Source organism: Syngnathus leptorhynchus, chromosome 14, assembly GCF_054491065.1.
Source record: "Syngnathus leptorhynchus isolate UIUO chromosome 14, UIUO_Slep, whole genome shotgun sequence".
Lineage (NCBI taxonomy): Eukaryota > Metazoa > Chordata > Actinopteri > Syngnathiformes > Syngnathidae > Syngnathus > Syngnathus leptorhynchus.
The window spans coordinates 4,757,215-4,778,575 of record NC_141208.1 but is presented as its reverse complement, the minus strand read 5'-3'; the positions used below and the strand labels follow the sequence as shown (position 1 = coordinate 4,778,575).

General features: G+C 42.3%; 1 protein-coding gene across 2 annotated transcripts in view; it reads left to right on the top strand.

The window, feature by feature from the left end:
* Positions 1-21,361, top strand: part of foxq1a (forkhead box Q1a) — a 96,075-nt gene that overhangs the window by 13,597 nt on the left and 61,117 nt on the right. The window lies entirely within an intron of this gene.

The following is a 21,361-nucleotide window of genomic DNA, read 5'->3' as shown; positions in this document are numbered from 1 at the left end:
GCTTCAAAAGAGCAGTAAAAGGCTGCTTTAAAAAAACAAAAAGGATTTATTAGTTGCTTTCAAATATGGGACAGCTTGATCACAAAAAGCTCAAAACAGTTGTAAAAAGACGCTTTTTCTTTATTCTTTTCTAATAGTATAATGATGTAACAACAGTTTCACAAATCTGGTAAAAGTGACAAATAAAATATCAATCAAATTGAATATAGGATGCAGTTTTTGAAGAAGGGTTTAAAAGATGCTTGCCAGTGCGGCAAAAGGCGCGTTGATATCATTTCCCCAATCGGTGCGTTAATAGTAATAATAATAATAATAATAATAATAATGCGAATAGACCCAATATTAATAATAAGCGCGTTTTTGCGGGAAAATTCACCCCCCATTTCATTTTCATTTGATTTTAGTGGCTACGGTGATAATTCAATTTTTTTTCCAAAGATGTAACTATAATTGACAAATTTTTGTTGTTGTTCTTTCAGGCAAACTTCACATGGACCTGAGCCCAAACGTTTAATAGCGTCATTGTTTAGTCATCACAACAACCATGCATGCGCACTTGAATTCTTAATGACAGGAAAGGATCAATCAAAGCAACACATAGAGAAAAAAAAATGGTGCCAAATGAACAATTGTAATCAAGACGCCATCGCACGTTTGCCCCCCAAACTACCAAACAACAAGTGTCGCGTTCGTCCAAAGATTGATAGCACGCGCTCACGGAACACTTCCAGGTCAGGAAGGAATCAAAATCCAATCAGCGTGCTGGAATGGTTTTTCATGCACGAGATTGTGGGGGGGGGGCTCAAAGATGAGCGTGACGGCAGGACCCCCAAAAAGAAAATACTTTGACAATGCTTGCTTGCGTGCAGGCAACGCTTCAAACACATTTTAGGGCTTTGTTGACGGCATCCATTGAAATGGAGGTTCCCAGTTTGTCCATCTTAGGGGGGTCCGAGGCATCTGTGGACCCCATTTTTTCCCCCGACCCCCCTCCCCTAATGTTCCGCCACATTCCGGAAAAGGCACCGATTTCTCACACTGCAACGAGAAGACAAAAGCCTTATTATTATTTTTTTCAACTTTTAAGAAATGCGTGTGGGAATTAGAAATAGAAAATAAAATACAGGTAAGGCGTTTAAAAATATTGATTTTGTTTTGAAATAACTAGTAAAGAAAAGAAAAAGAAACATATGTTGTGGACTTTCAGGAATTGGAAATGACAAAATAATTTATTGGGATAGGTAAAAATCTGACATAATACAATTATATTATGTGCAATAAAAAACAAAATACATCTAATTCGAATGTGTTATTTGGAAACTGGAATTAAAACATGTTAGTGGTCTAACGAATTAGGAATTATTGCATAAAAAAACAATATGTGATGAATGCCGTACGTTATGTTCACGTTGGCACGTATATTCAAATATTCAATAGTATATTCAAATTTAAATTTAAGAAACGTTAATTTCAAATATAAATAGAATTTTCATGACTTCAATGTGCAGAATTGAAGAATTCGTTTTTTGTTTCTTTCAAAGACAAGAAGTGTAATTGCGCTTGCCAGAAATATGGTTGACTACAGATGAGCCCCCTGCCGTCTATTATGACTTATTGTCAGCTGATGCACGACCACAAGTGAGGAGGTAAAACTTTACACACGTCATTAGCACTACAGCCACTTTGAAAGATGACGGATGAAGCAATTGGAGAGCCGGCGCTGCAACTTGCACGTGCACTTGCAGTCCGGTTGGAGGACTCACCGCCTTCGCTTCACTATGCGTCAATTTTGCAATCTCGTCAGGGGGGGTTTGCGTGCGTGCTTGCTTGCTTGCGTGCGTGCGTTGCACCTGCATGACCCGCCCGGCCCTGTGGAAAATGTTTTAGCTGCGGGTCAACGTGTGCAGCGCGGCAGCCGAGCTCTCCGCATCTGCTTCCAATCCAAAAGAGGCCGTAGATGCCAATTGTGTGCGCGCCGCGGCTCAAAGCAGGAGAAGGTTACGAGTTGCAGCACACACTTGTCCCTGAAACACAAGACGTTACACATCATTCTGCTCTGGTCTTGTAATCGGCGATGAGCGGAAACAATGTTAAAAAAGTGGAGTTTATGAGCATCATAAAATGAGACGTGGACGTGCATCAACCTTGTTATCGGCCACTGGTTGCTAATTGTTTTGCGTCATTGTTCACATTGTGATACAGGTGCAGCTCAATACTTTAGAAATCATGGAAAACCTCCTAATGTCATATTAAGATTTATTATCACTGTAATTTATGCATGTATATGGCAATACTAATTTTAGTTAGCACAAAACAAGCAAATGTTTTTAGTTTTGTTGTAAAAAATGCATTAAGCATTGATAAAATTGTTGTCCCTCGTATTGAAGCCGATCTTGAAGATACGAGGATAAAAAAAACCCCTAAAAAGAATAGTTTTGCAGAAAACGACTTTCTTGCTCTGTTGAGCAATATAAATGTCAGTAATTTATATTTGAGATGTGTTCCAACGTAAAATTAATGTTTCCTGGCAAAAAAAAAATGCAAATTATTATTACTATTATTATTTTTTACAGCGGGCATGTGAGGGCATGCACAAACTAACAGAATCCTCAAAACAGAAATCAACATGAATAATAAAAAAATAAATAAAACAAGAAAATACCAGCTGATGAAATCAAATTTTGTGTTTTCTTTTGTTTTCTCAAAAGTGAAAAATGACTTGGGACTCAATAAATTTGTGACCACCACAGCAATAACGCAGCTGACATGCAGTGGCCATGCACGTTCTGATTTGTTGGGAGCAAACTTAAAGTGCATACGTGACATGCATGAGAGGGCCACTTTAAAAACCCGACGGCCATTTGAGCCCCAGCTGCAGTTGTCTGTGTCTTTCGAGGAGGGCAGGTCCGGACCGGGTGGGGGGAGGAGGAGGAAGAGGAGGAAGGGGAATCTCTTCTTGTTTGAAGGCTGGGAAAACATTGACAGAAATATATTTGAAAGCATTCAGACAATATCATAACAAGTGGCACACACACAGTCATGAATAAACACACATGTAAATAAATTTCTCTGAACTAAAAATTTCAAGGCAACACACTGACATTTTAAGTTGGGCAATTCAATAAAATGTTTTAAGTTTTGCTACTGTAAAATTTAACTATTTTTGTATTTTTTCTCTCTCACATTTTATTATTCATTTTGAATATTTAGAAAAAGCTCTAAGCTTATGAAAATGCCACCATTTGATGCAATTTGAGTATTACATTAAAATAATAATAATAATAATCACAACATAAGAAATCAAGCAAAACATTTATAAAACCATGACTTTGCTCAGGTAAATTAATTGCATAAGGAACTGTATGAGGAACTAAAAGACAATATCATCTACTTTTATGACTGGAAAAAGAAGCTCATACATGACGGAACTTTGGTGGCTGAAACTCTTTGGGGCCTAGGGGAGGCGTTGGCAGTGAGTGAAGCAAGAGGTGGCCAAGGTGTGTGGAAGTGACCCGAGTCACCTCTGCAGTCCGCTTGTCCCTTCAGGGAGGAGACCGAAGTGTCACATCCAGCTGACAAGTCCGACAGTGATGGATTGGACGACACGCAGCAGAATGTTGCTTTTTCTCCAAATAGAAACAAGACAATGCAGGGATAAAAATCTGTGTGTGTGTGTGTGTGTGTGTGTGTGTGCGTGTGTGTGTGGACACAGGAAAAGTCATCTAAATGCCTTGACAAATGTCAGTGCCAATGAGTTACTGGCAGTAGCAGCCTCTTGCACCACTACGCCAATTACAAAATCCCTCCCCTCCCCTTCTTGAAGTGTGTGATGTCTACAACAGACCAACTCTTCAATTATTTCCCACTCCAGCGGCTCTTCGCTTGAATTCGGAAAGTCACATGACAGTTTGTGGTCGTTGAACGAGAAAGAATGAGGCAGACGCTGACGACACCCACTAAATATATTATTCGCTGGTGTATTGACAACAGATCATTTGTCGATATCGTTGCGTGGTATCCTAGCTTGTGCGGTTGTATCGTATCTTCATCATCTAGCTGTGTTGTTTCCTATCGGTATCGTATTTATTTGAATTCTAGCTATTCGGCCAGATAGCCGTGTATCCTCTCCGGTCACATGACATTACATCCTCTAGTATTTATTTGTATTGTATATATTTGCCCATCTAGTATTGCATCCTTTCCGATAATATTGAATAACATGTAGGAGTGTGAATATTCGATGGAACGATTCAATGTGGTTTCAGTTGGAACGATTCCATTTAATATGGTAGGGCTCAGTTTGACAGGGTATGATGTCATTTGTTTATTTGATCATTTTCCGTACGTTTGAATTGTTCTTGTCAATATTATAAATGTGCAATTTCCCTCTCAGATATATTTCTCCATTAAAAGACGATTCATTCACGATTTATCTGGATATTTTTCAAACGATTGCATCTTTTCAATCAACATTTTTTTCTCTTCTGCTGCAGCGCGAATCGCATCGTATTTAGCGAGGTATTGACATGGGTTATAATTTCTTTACCAATATTGCTCCAAAAATTCATGTCATGTAAAAAAAGTATTTCGTTTTCAGCTTCACAAATAGAAAAAAAACTGCATTCAAGGTGCCTGATGGGGAAAACCCACTCGGGTTGTTTCCCTTGTGAAAGTGAAGCACTACCACAGAATAAAAATGTTTTCACAATATTAGAATTTCTATCCCATATTCCCATCTGATAACCGACGGTGTGCGTATTGACCTGATATCGTTTGAATCGGGAAACTTGAGCAGGCATCATAGCGAGTTGTGATCTTACTCAGCTGTTCTTCATCTATCTGATAGCAGATCGATAGTGACGCTTAGCGTTTTAATCGTAACAACATGCTTCTGAACTATGTGCACTCCTGACAATAGCGTGTGTGTGTGTGTGTGTTTTCAAGCAAACGTGTGCGATATAGCGCTGGCTCTGACTACATCCTGCAAAGCTTTTGTTATTCTCTAATAAAAAGTTTGTTTTATGCAGCAGTGGCCTTTGAGGTGACCAGAAGTCACTCTCAAATATCACCTGTCATCTTGGGTCAATGGACAATGTGACCTTTGACCCCCCCTCCCACACACACACACACACACACACACACACAGATGAAAATCCTTCCTTCCGACGGCCAGTTAACATATTTAGTTTGATTTATATGATTGCATTGTGACGACATTAGAAAGGGGAACACAAAAGAAGATCCTCAAAAGATGCCAAATTGACTGAAAATAAGACTAAATTTGAAAATGTTCCTTCTCATCATCCAATTCGTCAAAGGTCTGCCTACAGAACACATGGCGGTTTTCCCCTTGTGTCGTTTTTGACTTGTAAAAAAGAACAAAAAAACATTTAATGTTACAAATTTGCACGCGAGTATCTTGCTTTCAAAGAGCATAACATGAACTTCACTTCTCATGAGGCGTGCAGGTGTGAGGTGGCCAGATGGTGTTTTCAGAGCCCCCCCCCCCCCTGACCCTCCGCAGATCGCCACTGGTAACTCTGTTCCATCTCCAGGCTCTCGGCTCTTGTAAACATCCCCGGTGCACAGGCCCTCTGATGTTTCTTTGCCATTGTGTTTACAGAGACCGGTCGGGCAAATACGTGAACTGTGAGACAAAAGGAGTCCCGATGAACAGTGCGTGGCTAACGTTGGTCAAAGAGAAAAATCCCTCATTGAAAGAGGATTTTTTTTTTTTTTATGAGATTGACCTCATGGAAAAAAAGAATGTTGCTGTGCTGCCAAACTGTCATGTCCTGCTCCCCCCCATTCCTTTATTAAAATTCAGTCAGATGTTCCCACAACCATTTAGTCTGAAATTGTATAAAACAATAAAAAAAAAATCACCATCTCTGAAACACAACACCAAGTCTGTTGAACAAAAACAAAAAAGTCATACATTGACAACAATATGTTGAATCGAACCGATGAGTGAAGCATTAAGAGAGTTGGCTGAAATTTCCAATGATCCTTAAGCACAGAAGCAGAATACATAAAATACTAGCGATTAGTTACAGATGAGAACGACAACGAAAATGTAATAGGACGGAATTTGAATTTAGAAGATGAAATGCAAGGCTGTCAGTCATACGATCCAAATTCATAGGAAAAGGCCTTCAGGTAGATTAAAAAAAAAAAATCTCTCTTGCCATACACACGGTAGGAAACAATTCCACTGATTGGATGCACCACAAGACAAAGACGAAAAAGAAAAAATTCAGCATTCAGGGCCCCGATGAGTTCACCAAGAGTGCAAACTCAGCACGCACAACCTCGACTCGTTCAGCCAAAAGTTCACGTCGTCTGCATCGTGCAGCAAATGAGATGTAGCGTTCACTTTTGGAAATGAGGCTTTGTCGAAAATGAATCTCACAGAAGCAATCAGGCACGTTTCCAATCAAATATACACGCAACGCTCCCGACATCAAAGCGCTGAGCTCAGGGCAATTGTCTTCCTGCCCGGCCTCCCTCGCTCCTTTCAAGCCGCCGCTCCCTCCACTGGAAAGTGCAGGAAAAATCCCCCCGCACATCAAAGTGGGAGACGGGGAAAGTCATTTAGCATTATCTTAATTGGGCTGCAATTTGAATAATCATCTTACACATTGGGACCGAAGGAGGAGCGGAGGAGCTGCGGGAGCTGCCATCTCCGCCGCCCTCGTCCATTGGGCCGTGATTTACGATGACTTAATGCTTTGTTTACGCTCTGCTCATAACAGAGAAGGCCCAACTGCGTCGGGCAGGCCGCATGGTCGCACATGAAAGCGCTGGGGAACCATTCGCGGGCTCGCTTCCCCCGACGGCTGAATTAAAATAAACAGTGTTGTCGTGGAGCCACCAGCATCCCCCTCCAAAATGACGTTTCCATCGAGCAGTACGGTTTTGTCGCCTTGTACAGAAGGCGGAACATATTGTAGTCAATCACTATTACAGTGGTTGGGGGGGGGGGATTTAAATATTTTTAAGATATAATGATAACTCCTGCGCATGTCTTCAAAGGTCAGAATATGTCCACCTTGATCAAATCCACCCAAATTGTTAGAACACCTGCGCCACAACTTAGACCTGCTTTTAGCTGCTCTAAAATCTAGTCTACCTTTGTACGGTTCAAGCCAAGACACTTTTCTGCTCATGTAATTTGGTTTTGTTGGACTATTTCATTCCAAATGAATCCAAATCTTTAAACAAATAATCTGCTCTTGACCTTGCTGGCCAGTTTTTAGCTGCCGACCACAGACGGCTGACTTCATGGCATGAGGTAAACTTGCTCACGACAAGCAGACTTTTTAATGCGGACAAAAAAAAAATCCCACAAGGGTCACATTTAATTTAGTCTTGGGCTGTTGGAAATGTTTCCAAACATGACTTTTCTGGCAAAAAAGACATCTCGGGTGTATAGTTTTATTCTGACTGAATGACTTATTTAGTGCAGAGCAATTAGATGATTAATCTGGAGATGCGACTGCCCAGCCCTTAAGTATGTGATACCATCTTAACACGAAGGTGCTCAATAACACTGGTCAACAGCAAAATTTAATCAGGAATGATTTAATGTATCCAGAAACCTGACTTTTTTTTCCCAGCCTATTAGGATTTCGAGGTTTATTTTTCCCCAGTTTGACCCGATAGATCATTACGCAATACAAATTTTACTATGCATTTTTCTAGCATTTTAAGAAAAAATACCCATGAACCTAACCCTTAATTTTCATAAATATTATTAAATTTGAGATACGTAATATATGACATATTATTATTATTAAATTTTTTTGATGTGCTAGAGAAAAAACAAGGGCAAATTTGAGATCAGCGTAAAATAAAAAAAACTTAAAATAGAAATGAAATTGATGACCAGTTTAATATATTCCAAATATGACCACAAGAGTTGTCCTACACTAAAAAAGACATTCTCCACCTTGAAAAGAAGAAAACAAAAACCTAGCTGAACTCGTGTTGATCATTAAACTGACAACATTTGACCTCAATTAATTGACAATTGGCTTTTATTCGACGATGAAATGATGTGATTTTTTTGGAATGCTATATCATCAACGCATTCCCTGTAGTCTTATTAAAGTTGACATCATCTGCTAAAAGCTCGATCATCATTTGTTGTTTATAAAACAATCAGGCCATTAAAGGCAACCCAACTCCCATGATTCGAGATGTCGAACGTGTCGCTGCTTTTCTCCTTCCCCCGTCTGAGCATTCAAAATCCAATTTGAAAATGCCATCAGATAGGCATTTCCTCCTCCTGCTCCTGCACCAGCAACCAGAGTAGACCGCTGCTACATTCTTATCTTATCAGCAACAACAATCTCTCCTGTCGTGCCCTAACAGGGAGAAAGAGTCATAAGTAATATATAAAAAAAAAAAAAAAACATTTTATCTTCCACCTCCGTCGCAAATAATGCACATACTTAAAGTAACGTGTCGCTTCTTCACTCATCAGCTCCAACTGAATGTTGGCCCCGTGTCAAAGCAAAGAGCATGAAGGAAAACCCCTCTTTTTGCTCTTAATACTCCCCCGACTTCCCCTTCGACCCCCCCACCCCCTGGCTCAGTGACGTGCATGATAAGAGCAGAGAAGCGGGCTGTCTGGGTCTCGACAGGAAGTGCAAGCCAATCGGCGGCGTTGTCCGTCAACGCTGCAGTCCGGGAACAATCACCCGCAGGCTCGCTTGCTGTTCGGCCTTTAGTGTGACTGACACAAAAACGAACTTTTGCACACGCTGGAAGTGGCTGGCAAGGAAAGCGGGCATTTGACTCTATTGCTTTTTCAGGCGCTATTCATCAAGGCACATTAAAATGCAATGGAATCCTTCCCAATGGAGAGATTTATGAAGAAAGATTTTGGCTCGATAGATGAGCCAATATTCTGACACAACAACAAAGCATCAAAAGGGTTTGAAGTGAACAACAAAATAACCACATACCACATATTAAAAATTACCATACAAGACAAGGCAAAAAATTGCTAAACCAAGAAACAAATATTAGGTGCAAAAAATGATTTGTGCATTCTTATTCCCCCCCCCCCCAAAAATCAATTACTAAGTCAACATTTGTGCTTAATATCGTTCCAAATCTGCAAAAAATATAATTAGGCCTACTCACATAGATAGAGCAGCATACCAAGTACAACCAAGCCATGTCTGCCATCTAGTGGTGATTGGTGATATTTCAACTTAAACTCTAGTCGACGCCTCATAATTGCAGTTTAGCAAACAGGATTTACATATTCTCAGATTTCTTCTTTTATAAAAAAAAAAAGTTATTTTGCCGAATTGTTTGTTTGTAAAATCACAAAAAAGTTGTTTTCAATTATCAGGAAACTTACTCGGTTGCACTTCTGCGACCAAAGATATTTTTTCTTGCCCTGCTACTGCAAGTTATAAGGCATTATAACTTCCTGAGATTCCGTCTGTACATTCCAGTCATTTCTTTCCCTCTATAATAATGACACCTAAGAATGTCCAAATATGAGTTGAGAGCTCACCCGCACAGTTCTTAAAGCATGTCATGGTTCAATGCACGTTTTCAAAATTAGAGCAACCTGGAAGTCGGCTGTAATTCCAGCGTAATTACAAACTTCCTCTGTTTGAAACGCAACGGATATTAACCAGAAATGAGTATTGGCTCGTTCGGTTGCTACGTTCCATTAACGCCAGTGTACAATTTCGTTCCATCGTGTCGAGCGAACATACGTACGACCCCGGATAATCTTACGACGGTATGCACAGAGACCCGATAAAACCCGACAGACCTCCCCTTGGCTACGGCGAGCGACGTGACACATCTCCGTTGGCCGTCCCGCACGCAGCTGCGATGAGGCTAACATTCCACGGCTCACTTTACGCCGCAGGAAGTCGTACCCCGATCGTCTATTTGCTGAGTGATGGCTGAACACGCCGTGAAAGCAAACAAAGCGTGGAGAGGACGGCTAATATAATGCTGCGGCCTGCGATAGCGCGATGGAGGCCTTTTTTGCTGCCAGTACAAATACATTCCGCCCTCATGCTGCACATAGTCGGGATGAAGAATGATCAATATTGCGCCAATAATGAGCCTCATAGGCAGCGTAATGGTGATGGATCCTATTGCTCCTGTGCAGAAATGTGCTCCGGGTTATGCCGAACGCGACCGTCGTTGAATCGGGCCACTTTAGTTCACCACTTTTTGAAGGGAAGCGGTGGCTGCTGGATGACATCAGCGTAGAAAAGCCATGCCATTTATCAGCCACCAGCAAACGCGGAGACATTCATAACATCCTGACAGGAAAATCTCGTGGAAAGTAATCACTCGGGGCTTTGATAACAGTTTGGCTCAAGAGTGCTTGATGATGGTCATGGTTCTCAAGAAGGCGTTTTCACACCAAATCACAAGGAATTGTTCATTAGTTTCTCAGCCAAAAAGTTCCTGGAATACTGATGCAAATCAGGCTAATTAGACAGCAGCAACGGCACAATGAGGTATTTTTTATTTTATCGACGATTAGTGATCTGTTCCAAATTCCTTAATCTGTAAAACTTACTTAGACCTAATCATTTAGTGTGAGAATGTGAACTATTGAGAGAAAGATTTGATGTCCTATCTGCCATGAGACTAGAAATAAAAATTGAGCGAAATGCTAACGTAGACATTAACACAGCAATGGCCCCCTTTCAGAGTAATAAAATGACGAAAACAAAAACATGTAGCAGACATGCTAACCACTCGGGCACCACGCCGCCTAACCCGATCTCACTCTTTTGTGGAACGAGGTGAGAGTGTTTGTCTTTTTGTCATGTGTCAAAGGAGCATGGACGGCAGCCAAGCCTGTCCGCCCTTCTTCCTATTTTGACACCCTCAAGCACCTGCCCTCGCCGAAGCGTGGCGAGCCACGTCACGCGCAGAACAATAGAAACGGGGGCCTCTTTCCAGCCGCTCCTCGTCGAGTCATCCCGAAGCTACGGCTTGTCACTCGAATCCGTCAAAGGTCACCCCGGCTCGCTTACTCTCCCTTACGCCGGGGCTCGCTCCGACGGACCCCGCCGGCTCGACTCGCTCACTTTTTCCTTTCCCGCTTCTCCTCTGAGGTCACAAGAGGGGAATATCCCAGAAGGAAATGCCTTAGCTGAGAAGGAGGGGCCTCCGTGCTCCCTATCTGCGGCCCCCCGTTTCTTTTACCGCGGTCCAGGGTGTTGTAGTTCTTACGTAAGGAATTTTGCACAAATTTTGCATGCGTCGCTCGTTCTTAGAAGTGGCGTCCAAAGGTAAAGATTTATGGAGCGCCGTTTTGGCTATTTGTAATACAGAGGAACTGCTAAAGTTGAACGCCACTGAAGTCGCACAATCCTACTGATGTTTTCTGGAAAAAGGATTTTGATAACTTTGTTTTGATTGGGTAATAAATCATGCTATTGATACTGCAACTTGAATTAGAGAAGACAATTTGCTATTTTGATCGAAATGTTAGGAAAAAACTTGTTCGATTAAAGCATAGGATTTACTTTTGTTGACTGTGTCAAACAATGTGGCTTTGAAAATTCTTAATTTGCAAATGGCAAGTAGTTTTGCTCTTCTTTTTTGATATGACAGGAAATCTTGGATTGTGACACTTTGACAATGGAATGGCTCCTAAATTTTTCATTTCTGATTGTTTCTAAATACAGCTCGACCTTGAGTTCCCTTTAGGTTTCGCTGATTACGAAACAACAGGAATGCGCAAACGAGCTTGATTTTTCCAATTTATCCAAAATTCAAACGAGACAATGCGAAATGAGCGTCCCGCTCACACAACACGTAAGTGTATTCAGCCATATCAGCCTTGGCATTCCAACCTCCGAGCTTGGCTGCAAGCAATGATTTAAGTCCCTCCCTCTTGATAAATGCATACCTCCGCTGTAGTAAAATGGGAGGGGGGGGGGGCCCTGGAGAAAATATGAGGCACCTGAAGCATAGCTCACACAGCGCCTCATTCGTCTTAGAGCTCGTGTGGACAGATGAATGTCTTTTTTTCATGGCGGCTCCATCGTCGAGTGCAGGAGAAGGTGCGTCGTTCGCGGCACCGGGCGGCTCTGACGTCCAGGGAGTTAAGTGTGCCTCGACCCCTCCCTCCGGATCCATCAAGAGTACAGATATGCAATGATTGTGATGTTAATGGACAGTGCCTAACTTAAGTGTGCCTATGAGAGCGGTGAAACATAAAACCTACCCATAATGCAGACTGGAATGTAAAACAAGACAAAACAAGTTTCTTAAAATCAGCTTGTTAGGGGAGAGATGTTTATTTGTCTTATAATCATCCACATCATCAAAATGTCGGCAATAATCAGGACCGCTTGATACTTAATTTGCAGATTATCTAAGTGGCTTGGTAGGAGCTGCTGTTTTAGTTAGCAACAGGGTTAGAATAGACACGGTGGTTCATTGTTTTGTGTTTGTGTGTGAACCCCTTGATACAATGCCCAGAAAATGTGATTCGAGCATCCGGCAGCCAGTAACTTTTTATGGAGTAAGTGCTGCTGTTTTGGTTAGCAACCAAGTTCAAGTGAGTTCTGCAGTTATTTCTTTGTAACATTACTGCACTTTCTCATATGGTGACTTGGTTTGCTAATTTACTAAAAAATGGCCCTACATCTGAAAAATCGTTCCATATCTGAACAATACAAGATTAAGTTACGTTTTTTTTGTGATCTGGCCGGCCTCTCGGGAGTTTGCATGTTTTATGCAAGGTACTCCACCTTCCTCCCACATTCCAAAAACACGCATGTTAGTTTCACTGGAGACTATCAATTGTCTATCGTTGTTGATGAACCACCGGCCAAATGAGGACAAGCACAATAAAAATTGGATGCATGCAAAAGGAGGACAGCATAATCAGTGTCAAGGCATCTGTTCAACTGGGGGCCGGTCCATTTCAGTTCAAAAAGTCCCACACAGACAATATGCACTATAATCAGTGGAGCTTGTGTATTTTGGTTTTGAAACCAGGAACAAAACTACAGTTCTCTCAGTTCAGTCCTTTATTGTCACTGTAATCGTTTCGTAACAAATAACGCACACATACCACAAGCCTCGATATGTAAAACTTTCAAACTGAAGCCATTCAGTGAAATCTGAGTAAATGTCTAACCTCAGCAGAGATCTTCTTTTCCCAGTTTAACAGCTGAATCGCATCAATACCCCCCGCCCCCCCACCCTAAAGGAAAGTGGAGGACGTGACGGGAAAAGTAACTCCTCCAATGATCTACTAATAGCCCGGGGCCAGCCTCAACCACAAGGCTGTCCATCACCAAGTTGTGAGCGAGCCTCTGGGTTAATAGTGAACGTTTAAATAATGCGATAGTCGCTTTACCTGCTGCCGTCATGGCCTTTTTGACATTTTTAGAGCAAAGACCAAACTTGGAAAAGGCCACAAAAAAAAAAAGGCAGCGTAAACAAAAAAAGTAGTCATAAACATGCTGACTGTGCGCTTTTATCACCAAATCTACGCAATATGAAAATTCCAGTGAGCAACAGATGTTTGCATTTTTCCTCCTTTCAGCAAAAAAAAAAAAGCCGACCTGTGAGCGCTGGAACAAAATACACGCGGTGCTAGGTGAAAAAAAAAAAAAAAAAGGAAAAAAAGGAAAGTGGATGAGTTGAGCAGAGCGTCTGCGTCGTAAAGCACACGAGTGAAGGAGATGATAGCGGGTCGCCTGCCTCGTCCATGGCAGCTGTCAGCCTTGGCTCGTGGTTCCCTCCTCTGGGTCAGAGGTCATCCAGCTGTGGCCCCGCCCCCCCCTCTTCGTCTACCCCCCGCCCACCCTCCCTCCGACACAGCAGATGTGGTGGGACCACCATGGCGAGGGCCTGACCACATCTGGCTCTGATTACGGCCAGACAATCCAGCTTTATCAGCGCCGTGCACTTTGCTGAGCTCTGCTATACTCGTTTCTCCCAGAGGTGACGCGTGACACATTCTCAACTCGCCAACGCCGGCGTTAGCGCCTGATTTATGCCGCCATTCCCGCCGCCGCGCCCGTGTTATATTGTAGTCGGTCCGATTGGAAGTGTCCGCGTGAGAGCGAATGCTAGCTAACAAGACACATGTCACGGGTGAACTTTTATGCTCGATTGTGATTTAACACAGAGGGATAAATCCCTGCCTGTCAAATAAAGCTAATGACTAATGTCTTGGTGTCATGTAGCCGTGGCCTTGGACCAAAAATGTAGTGCGTGCGTGCGTGAGTGTGTGCGCACGTGTGTGTGTGTATATATACATTTACAGCAAACCCCCGTTTATTGCGTTGTACTTTCCAAACCCTGAAGAAAAATCAGCCACATTGAGATCATCTAGATTTTTTTCAAAACATATATTAAAATACACTTTTTAAAGTATTCCTAAGCACCTTTTCTCATGCTCTCACACCAAAATGTCTATATCATCCCATTTAACAAAAGTCTGATAGCTTAATGCGAAATGCCATAGTCCCGCAAAAATTAGCATAGCATTCGGCTAATTATAAACCTTCAAACAACTGCTACTTAAACGCACGCAAAAAACATCATAAATTAATAATCACATACATATTTACTCTGCTCTACGGGAAAAATTTAAACAAAACATGTTACATAACTGTACGACATTGAAGAGGGATTCCTAATTATGTGGCAACTTCTGCAGTATTCTTCCTGGCTCCACCATGTGGTACTACTGAGAAGGTCAGCGACTTGTAAACCGGACACGGCTGTGGACTGTAAAAACCCATAAAACACCCCTGATAATTTCAAAATATGCAATATGGTTGGGGCATAAACTAGGAGTTACAATTTAGTGACGTTCCATTCCACACTACCTGAAACATTATTGTCAAGGTCAAGCCGCGTATGAAATCTGTCACACTTTAGAGGTTTGTCCAAAGGATTCTGTTGCATTCAGGGATCATTGCCTGCCGTTTATTTTCCCAGGACGCCTTTCCCATTATTGCCAGTGCAGTCTCTCCTGGACTCTCTGTGCCTGTGGTCGCATAAGAGGGATATCTCGAATGACTTCAAACAAACACTTGATAGAGGAGATGGAATACCACAAATCTGAAGATATGAACCTGAAATCCTGCCCGGCGTGATAAAATCCATGAACAGATGAAGCCTCTGTGATTATTTGAACTGCTAAGGTGTCTCCGAGGCTAATGGTTATCTCGCACGCAAAATATTTAAGCCGCTCAGCCGCACCTCTCGACCGTACGAATCCAGAAAAGAATTCTTGTCTTTGCATTTTTTTAATGTAGCCCCCGCAGTTTGATGTTGGCAATATGTTTCGTCCTCAGCAATCTGGCAAGCCATCATCACCCACTTTAACCCCACTCAACCCCAACGGCTCGCCCAGACTCAGGCCGCTCTCGTGGGCTTCCAAATGTCAGGGGTCCCTATTCAGGACTCTGTTGGGGGGGGGCTACAGGCATGTGCAGTAAAGCTGTCACCGCCTTTCACTGCTCTTATCTGCCCTGCTGCCACCTATTTGATCTTTGATACGGGCCCAACTTTATTTCAGTACTAGGTCAGGCGAGGTATCCGAATCATTGGTGCTTCAAAATCAACCATCTTTCCAAAGGTTAAACTCGTATGAGCTGGCCGACGCATCGATTCGTACAGATTAACCCGCAGCTCAACAAACAGCGGGCCGGAATACAAAAGCTTTCAAGTGAGATTGGAGGAAGCAGGCGAGAGCAAATAAACCCGATGCTAATTCCACAAGTTCATCTGTAAATGGCGTCCTGCTGATACTTAAAGTGGCAAGTCCCCGCATCAGGGGGCTGCCGTCACCTTTTATCATTAGTCAAGTGACAGTTACCCAAATGGTGATTCAATTTGTTTCGATTTCAGTATTTAAAGTGCCAATAAAAGTGAAATATGCCTTCTTAAAGTTAAGTAATATACACTTGAAATTTGCGTGCATATATGTGAACTCACAATTTTTTCTATTTTTTAAAAAAATCTGTATTTTTATACTAATGAATGCCTTCAATGTAGTAAATATGTATTTATTTATACATATTTATTTATTCATCACTTGTTTCATCAAGAGCAAAGGCAAGCAGAACATATGCAAATGTGCCAAACCTTTTCCACAGAAGTTTTTCTTTGCTTTTCGAGCATATTTAAATCACCGCAATGAGACGCACTGCCAACTGGCACGGGAGTTTGTTACTTTTTTCAGGTGTCATCAAAGCAGCCCAGTTGGTTAAACCTCCCACCATGTGTGAGGGTGTTTTCTTTTTTGTGGAGGGTGCGTGTGGGGGTCGGAGGAGGAGGAGTGAAGGTCCAGGGGACTGCAGGGAGCTAATTAGAAACCATTCTCTAACTCAGGGCCAAATGGAGCAATTATCTGGCCGAGTGAGTAGATAATTCCCTCCCATTCATCTCCCACTGTCAGTGTCCCATTGCCCAGCGACCTGCTCCGCCGATGATTGGATGGTGCGGCTTGTTGACACCTCGCCTCCTCCTCCTCTTGTGTCTTCTTATGGTGTATCACCTCCTTCTAGCCCGTCATTTCTCCCATGCTTGTCGCATACCGACCACCCCCGCCCCCACCCTGACAGGATTTATGACTACCACATTTCAGCGTTAGCTAATGAGTCTGTTGGACGCTAGTGGGAGAGCTGGCGACAAGCATGATTAATGGAATAGCTTGATAAGTCCCATGCTTTGAAAAAAAAAAAAAAAAAAAAAGTTGCAACATATGGACTTGCTGATTGAGATCGAATTAAATATGGGGTTGGCGAGTGCGTGGGAAAAGCCCCAAAAATTCTAAATTCGACAACGCATGACTTAATACGGTCGATAAGCATGTTTTTGGTCGTTGTCCAGTATTGTGGAATGCTGCGTGTGAGAACGGCGGTCTAATATTTGTAGCGCGTCGACACCGAGTTTTACGTTTCAGTGCGCTGGCAAGGTTGGCGGGAGAGTTCATGCCGCTGACAGGAGCTGCCATTTATGACCACGTGTATCTCACTTAAGAGCCAGACAAAGAAGGCATCCTTTCAACACGAGGGCCGCACTGAAAAGAGGTGCGGAGAAACACGGCGCTAAAAGACGTTGCTCATGCAGAACTAAAAGTAAAGTATGTACACATCATGTGCATACCTTGAATCAAAATGGCGGATTTTCTCAATCCAAGTACCATCACCTTCTCGTCCGTTCTGCTTTTCCTTAACTCGTCAAAAGTGTTTTCTGTCTTCAAGAATTTTTCAAATTGTTACGTTGAAGCATTCGGCTTCCTTTGACTCTGTTTCACTCCCACAAGGGCACAAATACTTGTCTCTGAAAATACAAAGAGAAGTCATAGAAAGCTCTGATGGCGTAGATCTACACACAAAAATAATTCAAGCTGTTTGTCATAACACACACACACACACACACACACCTGCAAAAGCATGTCTCTTTCAACACACACAGGATTGATAGAAGCTGCTTTGACCTCTGCCAGGGTGAGAGGGGTCAGGCAGGGGGAACATTTTCAAATGTCTGGTACCAATCTTGACGCCTTTAATGAAATGTTCCCCGTCTCCAGAGACGAAGCGGGCTCACGGGGGGACAGCGCCGGCCGGGCCTCCTCTGTCCTCCCACGTCACAGCTTGCAAACTAGTTGTTAGACAAGACGAGGTGTCGCTTCACACGAAAATGTCCTCCTCGCTTCCTCTTCCTGTGCAGCTGAGCTCTGCAGAGGATAGGTGCCGAGAAACCCAAATGGGCAGTGGAGAGTATCAGGAAGTGCTACTTGGGTAGAAGTCTCCTCACAGAAAATCATTTTGGAAGAAGTGAAAGTCACCTTACACTGGTCAAGAATTTTTATTTTATTTTATAAAAGATGCACAGAATTTCTTTTTTTCTTTTGACTATTTTTGAATTTGATTTTCATCATAATACAATGACAAGTGAAGGGTTAGGTTCAGCAACAGGTAGATTTTTTTTGTGTGGAGGAGGCTCATCAATGGCAATATAATTATGAAATTTGTTAGATTGACCAATAAGTGAATATTTAGCACAAACAGTTGAGGGTGTTTTTTTTTTTTTTTCTTTTTCATGACAACTCCCGCAATGCAGCACATCTCTCAACGGGACAAGTCAGCAGATGGACACACTGTAGTCTTCCTGCTGGTTTCTTTGCTTTGACCATCTGACCTTGCATCACACTGAGAGGCAGGATGTGTGTGCCGCTCCCTCTGAGGCCACACAGAGAGCAAACGCTCAAAGGAAGGAGAGCGAACGCAAAATGCTCCTTTACTTGCTCGTTAGTTTCTCTCAGGAAAAAAAGTTTGTTTACTATCATGAAGCGACGATGTAGTGGAAGCTTGAAAGCGGGCTCCCACGTGAAGCCTTTTTGACTGGGCCTTGTTATTATTTCGTATTTCGCATTAGGTAACAACAAGAAAATCATTATTTACAAGAACATCGAAAAAAATAGCTTTGAAAGTGCGCGTTTCCTGCATTTATTAGATGGGGATCATTTCATCCATAAATTGATATTTATTTAATTATTTAGTTTTTTTTTTACACGTATCTGTTAAAGCTGCGTTTTTTTGAATTCCATTGGTAGGGTATTGCTCGTACGTCACTTTGCTGCTTTTCCTGCATTTGGCTCAGGTTTTTTTCCCAGCTTGCGTCAGGAAGGCCACAAACAATCACGCGTCCAAATAGAAGAGCATCGATCTCCTTGGGGGGAAATGCAGTTCATACACGCGCTCTTATTTTAATCCAATAAAGACACACCCACGCACGCAGTCGCAGCATCGAGGGAGAGCTTAAGAAGCATCTGCTCGTACATTTACATGCACAGTTTAGCCGAGCTACCGCTTTAGCGCCACTAAGTCATTTAATTGGACAGAGAGGTACTTGAATTGTCACGGTGTACTGAAAAGATGATCTGCTCCTCCTTCAGCTTCTCCTCCGTCGTTGTTATTATCGGGGATGCTCGGTTTAACACAATAGTCGTAATAGTTAGCGGTTTTGAGCTTACTAATGGAACGTAGTTACTGGAGGCGTCACAAGGAATGTCTTGGTGAAGCAGCATGTGGTTGATTACGCAATGCTCTTGTCTTCTGGACTAAATATGTTCAATAGTACAAGATTGCTCTCATGACTTTTTTTGTTGTTGTTGTATTTGTAAGGATTGTTACTTGATGCCCGCAGTAACAAACCTCCAGTGGCGTTTTGATTTTTTTTCCCAGAACTCCCCCGCCCAGAGGATGCACTTTTACCCCTGAAGCTCCACCACAGTAGCTCTTTGAATGGACTTTCCAGACCGCAGTTTAGCTCAGCTGCTCAGGCAATCAGTGCTGCCTTTTTTTATGTGTGTGTGCGTGCGTGCGTTCACGGCGGACTCGGTTTGACTTAGCGGCCACGTGTATTTGTTTGTGCGAGCGTGTGTGCGGTGTAATCTTTCAACGTGTTGCATACATCACAAACGCGGCAACGTCCTGATTGTCACCGTGATGAAATAGGCCACGACGCTTCATCGGCTCTTTGACTTCTGGATGTGTATTTAGGCGCCATTTTTCTATTTATACAACTCTATTTTGATTAGCGGAGAAAATGTCGAAAGATTAATGCCGAAGCTGCTCGGCCCCCCCCCCCCCCTCCTTAAAATAAGGTGTATATTTGTTCTGGCACCGCACGCTACTATATAACGCTAATCTGTCGCTTTTCATGTTCACCATTTGCGATTGTGCAAAACATTGGTGAAGACGCAATTATTCAAAAGGTCGGCGTGGCATTCGGGGACACTGTTCTCAACGAGTCTTTTCATCTGTTATTAATTGAAACATTGAAACGCCAAGAATGCGCGCCATTTCACGGCGGGAAGCGGAAAACATCGTCTAATGCCGAGCTTCTCCCTTTCTTTGGCAATCTCGTGACGTGAACGCGTCAAAGCGAGGGGTCTTAACGGAGACTTAGAATCATCCCGTTCCGGGCCTCTCTTCTTTGGAGTGGCTGCATAGGTGCCCTGGCGCACCAAATCCTCGCTTCATTTCTCCATATGAACTCATTTCCTTGCGCCGCTTCTCCAGTTCACGGTAATGTAACCCGAGGAGGGCGAGCGGCGAGGGCCTCCGGGGGGCCGCCGGCCTCCGAGAGCCAGAGAATTAACCCCTTGGGTCAACTGCATTATCCACCTCTATTTATAGTTAAACTTTAATTTTTAGCGGGTGAAGAAAGGCAAAAAAACAGGATTACAGGGGTCATGGCGTGAGATTTGCAGTTAATTAAATCAATGGTGGAGATTGACAAAATCTGGGCCTTTTCCCTTTTTCTCTTCTTGCCAATTTAATTTGATTATACCTCGTTTTGCTTTGTATTTTCATTCAGATGGCATACAAAAACACCAAAATTAGGGTCACAATTGAGTGGAAAAAAATTGCTTTCAGACATGTTATAATCTTACAAAAAAAAAGATGGATTTTTTTGTAGTTTAAAATTTTATGTTCATGATATTTGTATTTGTAAGAGAACACAGGTTATTAAATAAATATAAATATATACATTTTAGATAAGACCTCACGTTCAATCAGCTGACTCTACTTCTTTGAGAACCACGTCATAAATTTGATATTTTTGAGAGGAAGATGACTTCATTGTGACACACTTCACAGAAATATCCCCCAGTTATTCTAAAATGGTAAACAAATCTTAAAAATATCTCCTTTTAAATAGATGGCTCAGCAGGAAGTGGAGTAGCCTAGTGTGCTATATTTACTCAAATGGGGCCAAGTGGCTCACATATGCATAAATGCCTTATTGTAGTTGTTTACCTTGCATATCTAGCCACCGTGGGCCTTCTGGGCTGTGAAATCACAACATCCCACCACTGATAAAAGCCTTAAAAATGCAAAATCAAGGTGAGCAAAAAGAAAAACATTCTTGCGTCAAACTTTGCACATTCATCAGGATAAAAGGCAAACTGTGAATTGTGTGTGTGTGTGTGTGTGGGGGGGGGGGGGCAGGACACAGATAGCACCTCACCTCAGCTTATTGGCACATTTTTAAAGACCCCCCCATCCCAAAAAAAAAACTCTTTAGAAAATGCACAGACAGAAAGGAGGGATGCAAAACGATATTTGCTTTCATTTTATCCCATGCGTGACATTTGTTGTTAAGATTTGTAAAAATGAAAAACACCGTTAACCCTTCGAATAATTAATTCCTCTTAATTAACACACGCTACTCTCACTCTTTCCAAGTTGTCCAAACGAGTACCAAAGTGTGCTTTCTGGGAGTTGTTTGCCACTAAAACGTAAAATCAAAAACAATTGTAACATTCTACCCAAACCAATCCCTATATTTGAATAAACATCTGTTAGCT